Source organism: Phaethon lepturus, unplaced genomic scaffold (assembly GCF_000687285.1).
Source record: "Phaethon lepturus isolate BGI_N335 unplaced genomic scaffold, ASM68728v1 scaffold599, whole genome shotgun sequence".
In the NCBI taxonomy this organism is placed as follows: Eukaryota; Metazoa; Chordata; class Aves; order Phaethontiformes; family Phaethontidae; genus Phaethon; species Phaethon lepturus.
In genome coordinates this window covers 13,398-24,837 of record NW_010563945.1, presented here as the reverse complement: position 1 = coordinate 24,837, position 11,440 = coordinate 13,398, and positions in this window count along the sequence as shown.

Here is an 11,440-nt window from a genome sequence, read left to right as displayed (position 1 = left end):
GCGCGGCCTTGGCCAGGCGTGGGCCTGTCTTGGAGCCGGCTGCCCTGGCTCTTTCGGACACAGGAGAAGCTTCTGGTAGCTTCACACAGAAGCCACCCCTGCAGCCCCCCCACTACCAAAAACTTGCCACGCAAACCCAATAGAATGTGAGTAGGTGTCAAAACACCTTACAGATTAAGGTCACTCTCTTTTCTCCCATATTACAAATGGAAAAGTGGATAGCTGGCTCAGTGGCAAAGCTAGCAGCAGAACTGTTCGTTTCCCGTTTAGATTGACCACTACAGCAGGCTTGTTGGTCAGAAATAATGTGCGATTTCTGCAGCTGTGAGAGACGTACCTACTTTATATAAAAAGTATATAAAGATTTTGCCAAGCAAATGAAGACTGCAAGTAGAGATTTTATTTTGTTGTTTGTCTAAAATGCAGGCGCGTTTTTGTATTTAAAAGGCGTAGTGGCAGCTTTCTGTTTAATGTATGTATAAGCATGCATCCAGCCTAGCAGAAGTGTATCTGAAGTGGATTTTGAAATGGCAGCAACATCTTGTGAGTGTAAAATTCTCAGTACTTAGTATTTTGTTCTATTTTTGGAACAATTACGGAAAATGGAGATTAGACTAGACTGTACAGACTGTACTGCCTGTATTCTGTCTATGTATTCTTACTAAATGTCTTTAAAGTTTGCTGACTTTTTTTATTGCATATAAACAGTGCAGAAGTAACCTAAAATGTGAACAAGACTGCAAATGCTGGGAGTAAATGTCTGACCAATACAATATTCAGCTTACTCTGTGCAGTTGCTAGCAGTAGCCAAGTTTTATACTACAATTTTTCATCTGGGAGAGAGGGGAAAATGCTTTAAACCACTACTGGAATAGATAGAGCAGTAGCTAAACTGCGAAGTGCAGAAATTGTGCATTATCACACTAAATACTGTCAAAGCAGGAACTTTGCAAGGTGTTGGACCAAAACCACGTACTTCGACTTACACAGATGAAAGCAAGGGTAGCAAACGTTATTCATATACTACCACATCCATGAATAAGTATAGGGTTTGGCCAAGAAGATGACAGTTGTAAGAATGTGGCAATTCCTCAGCTGTGAAACACTTTTAAAGGAATTACTGGGCATCAACGTGCTGAAATTTAATATTTTATTTAACGCTAACTGAACTTTAGCTGCTGGTTAATGAACTGGCACCACATGAAGTATTTACAAACACCAGCAAAGCAATACCAACACAGATGTTTCAATGTTTTGTTTATATATCATTGACTATTTCTGTATTTCTGATTAGGCAGAAGCTGGATAAACATACAGGCAGTCCCAGGAGCAGATACCAGAACCTACAATGGTTCCATTTTTGCACTATAGAAATATTTGAGGGGGTTAGGGTTCTTAGGGCTCTATTTTTGCCCAGAGAGTACTTGGGGCAGTGGAGGTAAGATGCTGAATACTTTTTAGCATGTTTGTGGGAGCACCCCAAGTTAATGCATATCCTCAAAATGAAACCAGTAATCCACAGAATATTCAGGTTGGAAAAGACCTTTAAGATCACCAAATCCAACCATCAACCCAACACCACCATGCCCACTAAACCATGTCCTGAAGTACCCCATCTACGCATTTTTTGAACACTTCCAGTGATGGTGACTCCACCACTTCCCTGGGCAGCCTGTGCCAATGCTTGACCACTCTCTCACTAAAGAAATTTTTCCTAACATCTAGTCTAAACCTCCCCTGGCACAACTTGAGGCCGCTATAGACAATGTAACAGATTTTGAATGTTCGGCTCAATGTCACAACACAGAAGATGCCTGCTAGGCAGTATGCAAAGGTCCAAGGTCTGTCTTGCGTAAAAAGACAAGAATGCGGAGCAGATTTATGCCACGTTCAGGAAAAATGCAAGGAGTTTACCTTTCCTCTTGTCTTTCATAGAGGCAGCAAGGCCACATCCAGAGTGCACTAATAAACCATGACTGGTTTTGTTGTCCTGTAGAAGAAAAACTGCTCTGGTTATAGTATTTCTTCCTGACGGAGAAACTGGAAAATGGGAACAAGTGCTACTTAAATTAATCACCATAAAGAACTGGATTTAGGTGGAGTAGGACAAGCATTCTGGTCTCAAAGGAACCAAGTTTTCATTGGTGTGCAAGATGGCTGCACAAGCCTGCAGCTGAAGGATGACAGACAACTGCTGTGGAAAACAGTAAGATCTGCATGTAGTTTTGAAAATCTGAAGTTAAGAAAAAATGTCAAAAAAAAGGAGTCAGTGACACCCAGGGACACTGAGTCAACTGAGGTTTACAGGGGATGGATTAGTTTAATTACTTTGTGCTAACAAAGGAAATGGGGAATTATAAAAGAAATTTACAAATACGTCAGTGCAGAAAAAAATATTTGAAGGAGAAAGTGAGGAGTTGCTCACTCTCCTTATTTAATAGTAATGAAGACTGATATGGTAGAGCAACAGGACTTTAAAAGAGAAGCTTTTTGATGAGTTGGAAGTTTACACATAACAACAAGCTGGCTGATATGTATAGCAGGATATGAATGAAAGTGACAAAAAATATGTACCAATGCCAGTTTTTCTTTAAGAAAATGTAATGGATAACTGGAATGTAAGAGGTAAATAAATGTAGTATAGTGAAACTTTTGTCTTCTTAAATCTAATTTCTCTGTTAATTTTAAGGATTTTTTCTTACTTGCATAAGGGATGCATTCTGGCATCTGTTACAACACTACACAACAAATAACGCTACTGAAAGTTGGGAACAGTGTTTGTGTTGATGTGAATGTGGTCAGAAGCAGAGTACATGTTTTACAGCACTTCTCGTTGGATTAGGTCCAGTAAAGACCATAGGCATATTTGAGGCAAATAAGCAGAGACATGTTTTCTTGTGTGCACTCTGGGAGCATCTCAGCTCGTTGCGTGCTTCATGTTCAACTTCCAAGCTACCTAATTGCTTAGAGTTCTGCTTCTGTGCATCTTCCCAGCAGCTGTTGATATCTGATAGTCACTGCTGAGGCTGTATAAACTGTGATTTTTCTGCCCAAATCCTATAGGAGGCCTGATGTGCTTGTCCCTCTTTGGCCCCTCTCGCTCTCGCTTTCCCTTCTCAGCTGACTGCCCCTACTACAAAGCTATAGAGCAATGTTCTAGATTAGAATTGAAAATGAGTGGCTGAAAGGAATGAATTACGTACACATCTGTGATAAAATCCTTTCCTAGGTCTGCGTGTGCTTTCTCACAAAATGTTGATTGAAAAATAAATTCAGATTTTCCTAAAGAGGAAGAAATATATGTGATTTTGAAGTGGTATGAGTAGCAGTGGATAGCAATGCAGTTGTTTTTATAGCCATGTGGAGGTTTTAGTGGTATTTAGAGTCCTGGAGAAGGGGGAAGAGGGTCATGAAGACAGTCTGTTACTGAAATACATTGTTGAAGTGGAAAGACTTTCAAACAACAAAAGGAAAATATGAAGAAATATAGCAGCAACAATCAAAACTTAGGTGAGCATGAACTGGCCATAAAATAAAGGCAAGGAAAGAGGATTTGGGAAAACACATTTTAAACCTGTGTTAAAGAGATAATTGAGGTGCAGTGAGAGAAAAAAAAAGCCACTGCAGTATTGGGGTGCATGACCAAATATTGCATAGTAGGGAGTATAAGTGTGAGAGCTCTTGTTCAGAGACCAGTAATTCTGATACAGTAATTCTGCATGAAATACTGCATTAGTTTTGGGGTCAGCATGTTACTAACACAGTGAAAGAGAAGAATACTGATGTGCCACCATATGAATAATCATGAGAATAACTTGGGAAAACAAAGATGAAGCTCAAATGTAGAAATTTTTGGGTAGATGCAAAGGGGAGGGAGGTAGAGTGATTTGGAGTGGCTGTAGTACAGAACAGTGAAAGAAGGTAAGCAAGAGCTTACTTCACCAAACAGCAGTGAAGAGGGATGGGTAGGGGAAACCTCTTAATGGTAAGATAAGAAATACTAATTTCCCTAGAGTTTAGAAGATGTCTCTTGGGTTACTTGGAAATGTAAAAACTAAACAGCACAAAAAGACAAGACAAATGCATTAGGAAAATGGAAAAAAGATCCTATCTTGCCCTGGTAAAGCAAGAGGTGGACTGAACTGACCTCACTGGTTTTTCCACCTTCAGATTTTACAGTTGTAAAGTGTCTGTTCATCGGAGGACTATTTGTCAGATGATAAGCTCCCCAGAGCACCTGGCCTGGAGGCCACCTGCAAGTATTAAAGAAGCTTTCATGGCGTCATTGTGATGATTTGCTGCTGAAATTCCTCTTCAGGTTAACGTGCCTTCGTGGAATTTCTGTTAGCGGAATAGGAGCAGAAAAGGAAAAAAAAAAGCAGTACCTTGTTTCTCCCTCCCTGCCTCCCCACCCCACATCCCCAACCTCCGGTCCTTAGTTTTGGTTCATCTGGAGTGTGTTCATTCATTTGGTTGTTGGAGTGTGTCTAGAGAAGAGCAACAAAGCTGGTGAGGGGTCTGGAGCACAAGTCTTACGAGGAGTGGCTGAGGGAACTGGGGTTGTTCAGTCTGGAGAAGAGGAGGCTGAGGAGAGACCTTGTCGCTCTCTACAACTACCTGAAAGGGGGTTGTGGTGACGAGAGTGTTGGTCTCTTCTCCCAAGTAACTAGTGACAGAATGAGAGGAAATGGCCTCAAGTTGCACCAGGGGAGGTTTAGATTGGATATTAGGAAAAATTTCTTTGCAGAGAGAGTGGTCAAGCACTGGCACAGGCTGCCCAAGGAGGTGGTGGAATCACCATCACTGGAGGTGTTCAAAAAACATGTGGATGTGGCAGTTCGGGTTTAGTGGGCATGGTGGTGTTGGGCTGATGGTTGGACTTAATGATCTTGAAGGTCTTTTCCAACCTTAGTGATTCTGTGATTCTGTGATTTCCTAGTGAAGAGCTGCTCTGTGATCTTGCTGCAAAGCCCAAGCCCTAGCTGATACCCCATTACCGTCGGTTGACTCGGTAGAATTCAGGAAGCCTTTTACTAATGGGAAACGTGATGCTATTTATGCATCCTTCCCCAGCTGATACTAAACCCAACTGTAGTTCTTGCATACCTTGCAGTGTGAGCTCATGGCATGGTCTGTGCTGAGGGAGTAGGTTTATTCCAGCACAGGCACCGAGGGGTGATCTAAGTGTGTAAAACATGTGATCGTATCTTGCCTCAGATATGAAGTAGCCTTATAAATTGTTATGTAAACCACATGCTACTTGTGTAGCATTTGCATATGTTACATATATTTTTGTTCAATGTGGGAGGTTTTAATTACTTTCTAGGAAATGAGAACTTTTTTTAAAGGTCTTGAATAGTCTGAGCAACCACATCTAAAATGTCCTGCAGCAATCGCAGAAGACAGAAGTAACGGATGGAAATAGAATGTAGGCATTGCACTTTCTCACAGAGAAGAAAATGTTTTTTTACGTGTGTTTAATTACTATTGCCATAGTCTCACTTTCTCATCATAATCATTTGGTACCTTAGATTTCATGAGAACTATGAGCCCCACTGTACCATTTTGAAAGTAATAAGATTCACAGTAGTTAAACTAAATACAATTAGATTTACTTATTTTACAGCTCTGTCAAGTTGCAGAGACCACTATAATTTAGATTAGCTTTACAAAGCCAGAGTGGAGTTGGGATTAATTCATGCAAGGAGTATATGGCTTTCAGATTAGAGCTTTTGAACTTGACTTGAACAATGAACAAAAAAGCAAGCAGAGACATAGGAAGTCCTTCAGTTGCGCAAAGTCATGTCACAGGCAGGAGTAAGGAAAACAGGTGAAAATTTTAGCTCACTGATACCCTGAAATACAGTTATAAAGCAGATTATGGAATGTACTACTACCATTTTGCTACACTTTAGCACGTCATGTACCAAGACAGGTTACAGGGACAGAGCCCAAACCAGTAGCATAAGGCCAGCAACATTCACTCTCACGTATGTGCGCTGACTGTGTTCAGGTTTGAGGCACAAGTATTTATTCCTGAAGTCGATTGCTTCCATGTGCTATACGTGTAAAATTGCAGAAGCCCCTTGTATTATATGGTTTGTATACTTTTTTAAAGGCCTTTTACTGACACATAGTAAAGTCAAGTCTCTGGTGATCAACCCTATACTGGTTTGCCAGTAAAGATCTCTATTTATAAGGGTGAACATGTACGAAACCAATGGGTATCTCTGTCCCTGAAGAGCAGGGTAGATAAACAGGAGGGACTAATGACAGAAATAGAGAGCAAAGAGTTGCTTCCCCCAGGACTGAAGGGTTTGTTTTCCCTTTGTTTCACATTTTTTTGTTTGTCAGATTTTTATTTGAGTATGTGAAAAACTGTCTTCTTTCAATGCATGCAGGTTTCCGTTTCCAGCTCCAAGACCATTTGTATTTGAAGTTTGGGTTCAGGCTGTTGAAAGGCAGGAATTATCTGCAGTGTGCAAATGTGAACGTGGAGTGCAACTGCCCAGGAGACTGGTGATACATCATCTCCAGGGTTTTTGTCGAGGTCTTATATTTTAACAGTGTCAACCTTCCCAGTCTGTTGCAAGCACGATTTACACCCCTTCTGTCTCCTAAGAGGAAAGGAAATAGAGGCGGCAGAGATGTTCCCAGAGGAGTGACTAATCTTTACCCTTCAGGAGTCTTCAAGGATAACCACCTCTAGTAATCATTAAATAGTTGTTTTTAAAACAAGAAAAAAAAATGCAAAGCAGTTAATCCCATTTCCCAAATGTTCTGCAGTGCACATCATTATCTATTCAGCTTCTCGTAGTCATTACCAGAGAGAAATTAGGTCTAGCAATGAGTGGTCAGTATGATGCTGTCAGCGACACACACTTCAATTTTAAATTTAAAATGGAGTCTGTTGTCTGCCTATATCGGCTATTAACTTTACTGTCATTGCCACAAAGCCATCAATCTCAGTCTGTCCCAAATGCGTTTTCTGTGTAGAGTCAGCCCATCTTCCTTATTTCCTACACATGCAGATTTTAAATCATTTTGTAAACCTTGTACTGCACCAAAGGTTTAAGGCTGCAAGACCTGGCAGGGTGGGTTTTTAGTTTTTGTCATCCTCCCCCAACATACATTCGGTATCTACTACCAGATGACAGATTGCAGCTACTCTCTGGACTGGATCTTGCCAGAAATGGGAAAACAGAAAAAAAACCCTAACACTGATATGACATGGATGAAAGCCTGATTCCACTGAAGCCGACGGCAAATGCAGTAGAACTTAATTTCCAAGTAATTGCTACAAAAATGGTTTCAGAGAGATGGTGCACAAAGTGGCCTTTGTAGGCTGGATCTTGTATGTGTTGGAGATTATCTCTACTTGTGTGTCATCAAAGCATCTGAGAGCATCAGAAATGCCTTAGGTAGTTGCCTTCTAGTTTCATGTGGGAGAGTTTATTACCAGAACTTTTTAAGCATTTAACTGAAAGCATTTCATTCTCTTCTGGATCTTGCCTCTCTTCTGGGTCTAACAGATTAAGGAGCATATATGTGATTTATAAAGGGTAGCTGTGGTAGGAGGAGTTCCTTGACTAGAGAGCACGTTCTGTTCTTCATTTTATTCTATAAACATGAATCCTTCAAGCAAGAGTCTTTTTTAATAGCTACAGAGAAGTTTCTGCCTCTTGGGTCCATGACAGAAACTTGCTTCATTAACCTACATCGCACTGGAAAAACTGTAAAGGGACCAATTTGTTAAATACAGTAACTGTGATGTTGTGTTGTATCAGTACATAACACAGCAAGTAATGAAACCTGGGTAATTCGGGCCATTTATGTGTGCAATTACTTTATTGTTAAAGTTGTTAAAGTGTTGGACACGGAACCTGAGTACTCCAAGAGCCGTATTGCTGCTCCGAGTGCCGTGTCCAACAACTAAGGTGACACTAGTATTTGTTGCAAGTCTTGTGTTCAAATCCCATCTCAACCTGTAGATGTCTGTATTATTGTAACGAAGCCTAGGTTTTGCTTACAGGAAATCACAGGCTTGCTAAGCCTTGATGTAACTGAGCTGCTGTGATCCCTAGATAGCATCTAAGTGTTGGCAAAACTCCCGTACTGACCCTTTCGTCACCTCTCACTCTTGGGAGCTGGGGCTAGTAGGCATTTTGTAAGTAAGTGAGGCACAAGAGACTGCACAAGGAGATGCAACACCCCTCCCACCAGTGATTAAAGCACTTCCTTGAAAGACCCAAATTCAGGTCTTTGACCTTTGGTGGCACATCAGGCTCAGCTTGAGGCAGAGAGGGATGCAGCAGCATGAGCCAGGCCTGAAAGGAGCTGACTTTATGTCTGGAAGGTGCTCTCTCATATGCAAGTCTTTTTTTGCATACATAGAAGCCTCACTGCAGAGAGAAAAAGCAAACATGTATTTCATGAAAACTGAAAGATGACACAGAGTGTGTGCATAATTTATATTTGTTGGAAGATACAGTTTCTGAGTACAAATCAAATAGCTGCATCCAGAAAAGGGAAGAGTAAAAAATATTACACAATGAGAACCAAGCAAGTACTCCCCTTAGCTACAGCAACAAAGGCCAAAGGATAAAGAGGCTGAAACAAGGTGCCGTGGGTATTTTCACCATCAGCAAAAATGGGTGCTTTCGCCATCTCCAGCTACAGTGAACTGCTTCCCTAGTCAAGGAGTGGATGAGATATGTTGGCCCTTAGACCTATGTTACATCTCAAACAGCAGCAGGGGCTTTTCCTGCAGTCTTTGGAACATCCATTAGCAATGCATTTGATCCTCTAATGCTGCTTCTGTGATGGCAGTGAATTTGCAGTTATGGGCTTGAGTGTGAGACATGGTTGCAATACCTTCTCACCAGATCTTTGCAAAATTGCCAGATAATTCTCCATTAGAGAAAATGTATAACACACTCTCTTCCTTATGCTCTCTTCACACACTTGTAAATGCTTCATAAGAAAGAGAGTCCTAGGACTCTTTTTCTCACTACAAACATACCTGTAAACCACCAGCTGCACACATAAAATCACAAACCTATGCTCCCACTAGTCAGACTTTGTATGGCTGGAAAAAACATCCTTTTCTGATGGAAATAGACATTCTTGGCTAAGCCACTGGATCTGTGAAGCTTCTTGCCTGATGGTACTCCAACGGCCAGGTGAGATCTTCCACCACTCCTTGGAAGGATGAGCCTGCAGTGCCACTTGTCCTCTAGGACTTCTCTAAATAAGGAATAAGACAGCTAGAACTAAATATGAGAAGACACTTTACGGCAGGAGAACAAAAGTATCTTGGACTTAGCCTCAGCCAGCCAATTAAGGATAGAGAAGTTCTCAGGAAACCCTGATCTTCGCTCACTTCAGTCATTTTTTTGTACCTGGGAAAGGTCTCTGATTTAAAAAATGTAACACCACTCCATCTGTAAAATAAAAAGGAGAATAAGACTTAGTTGCAGGCCTGTTAGTTTTATTAGCTATAGATGTCTAGAAGTAGGTCTAGAAGTAGGTTGGCACTGTGCAAGGTGTGAAGAATGCTGCTGCCTCTGGGGACTTCTAGCCAATGAATTGTAAATACAAGCCTGGAGCTCACCAGGGGCCACAATGTGATATCCTGCATAGTTTTGGCAATGTTTGGCCTTGTCTGAATGGCAATGTCACACTGGAGTAGGGAGGACCGTAGGAGCACCAATCAACAGAGGAAGGTGTGCTTTGAGAAAGGATGTATGAAAACAGAGGTGCATTCCTTTCTAAGTTGCATTAAAAAAGCATTCAGTTGTTGAGGATGGTCAGGAGCATGGAGGAGGTGATAAAGGCATCACCGAGGTGTGATGTACTGGTGGAGTCACAACGGGAGCAGGGAATGTTACGGTTGGTGCTATAGGTCAGAGCAGTGTTCTGGGGAGCCTTGGAGGGAAGCACAAGTAGCTGAAATTGAATGCAGGAGGCCAAAAGAAAACGATGGAAGAATCCAGAGGTGCCGCTGTTGAGGCAGGTGATTTACTGAGGCGTTTGAAATAGGTTGCAAGGGAAAAAGATGAAAATGAAGAGGAGGCTCTAGTAGTCTTGAGGAGAAATGATAGGGGCGTGACCACAATTTTTGTCGCACAGCTGACAAGGGTGAACCTTGAAGAAGTTGCACATGGTGAAATGATGTAATTTGGCAAATGTGTGGCTCTTGTCTCAGACGGGGAGAGATGAGTCTCAGGAGATTTAATTAACATGGAGGATTCCTGGTAGGAAATTGCGAAGTGTTGCTATGCCCAGAAGTTTCTCAAGAAATAGAAAGCAAAATGAAAGATGGTCACGATTCCCTGATTTCAAAAAGAAATTCTGCAAGACTCGCAATCTGTGCCTGCTGTCCAGGTGATGAATATTCAGATCTCTTGTCTCCCTACGGACAGCAAGCTCTAGAAAGATCAAGTCCTTGTTTCTTGGGCCTCCAGAGGATTCGCTCTGAATGATGGTTGAAACATAGCTGAATAAACCTTTATGAAGAGATAAAGTATAAATTCTGTCTTGATTTTGTATTGACTTGTTATAGACAAGCAACTGTTCCAAAAATGTTTTCATATATTCATTCAGCTCCCTTTAGAGAATGCAGTGTGCCAGTTTCTGAGAGAGAACAAAATTATCAGGTACTATTTTTAGATGCAAGCAATTTGTGGTTAATGTTACTCTGCCAAAACAGGGTACCAAACTCCCGGTTTCAAAACCAGGCAAGTTTATCAGATAGCTATAAAACTCAGCGTGAAGGAAAGAGGAGAATTTTTCACCTAACTGAAATAATCTGACATGTACTGCCAGCCTACAAATAAGACTGAAGCTGGAGTAGCTCAGCAAGAGGAGATGAAGAATATTAATGTACTGAAATGTCTATACGTGGATGCAAGGAGCATGGAAAATAAGCAGCAGGCACTAGAAGAGATACTAAACAATGAAGTTTATGAACTAGTGGGCACGGCTGAGGCAAGGTGGGCTGATTCCTGCCAATGCTTTGAATGTCAATAGAGAGGGAGACAGTCTGCACGAACTGGCAGAGGCGCAGTGGCAGGATGCAGCTGTGTTTTCTCACTGGCATGCAATGGGCTCAAATGATGTTCTGTTTTCTTGTAGAAACTTAAAATTGGTGGATCAGAAGAGATAATGAACATGATGGATCCAGTGCTGCTCTTTTTTGTTCATGAGCTATTGGAAATCCACGAAGTCCTAAACGAACTGGATGTTTATGATAAAAGACAGTTCAAGCATTTTTAGTTAAATTAACACTCACAATTCCTTAGTAAAGCTACAAAACACTGGATGCTCTGTTTTAATGTTGGGTATATTCTTATGAAGCTTCCTAATTGCAATAATTAGTACCAGCCTCGGGACAGGCCACCCGCTTCTCTTTCCCACTTTGATGTCAGCTGCTGAAGGG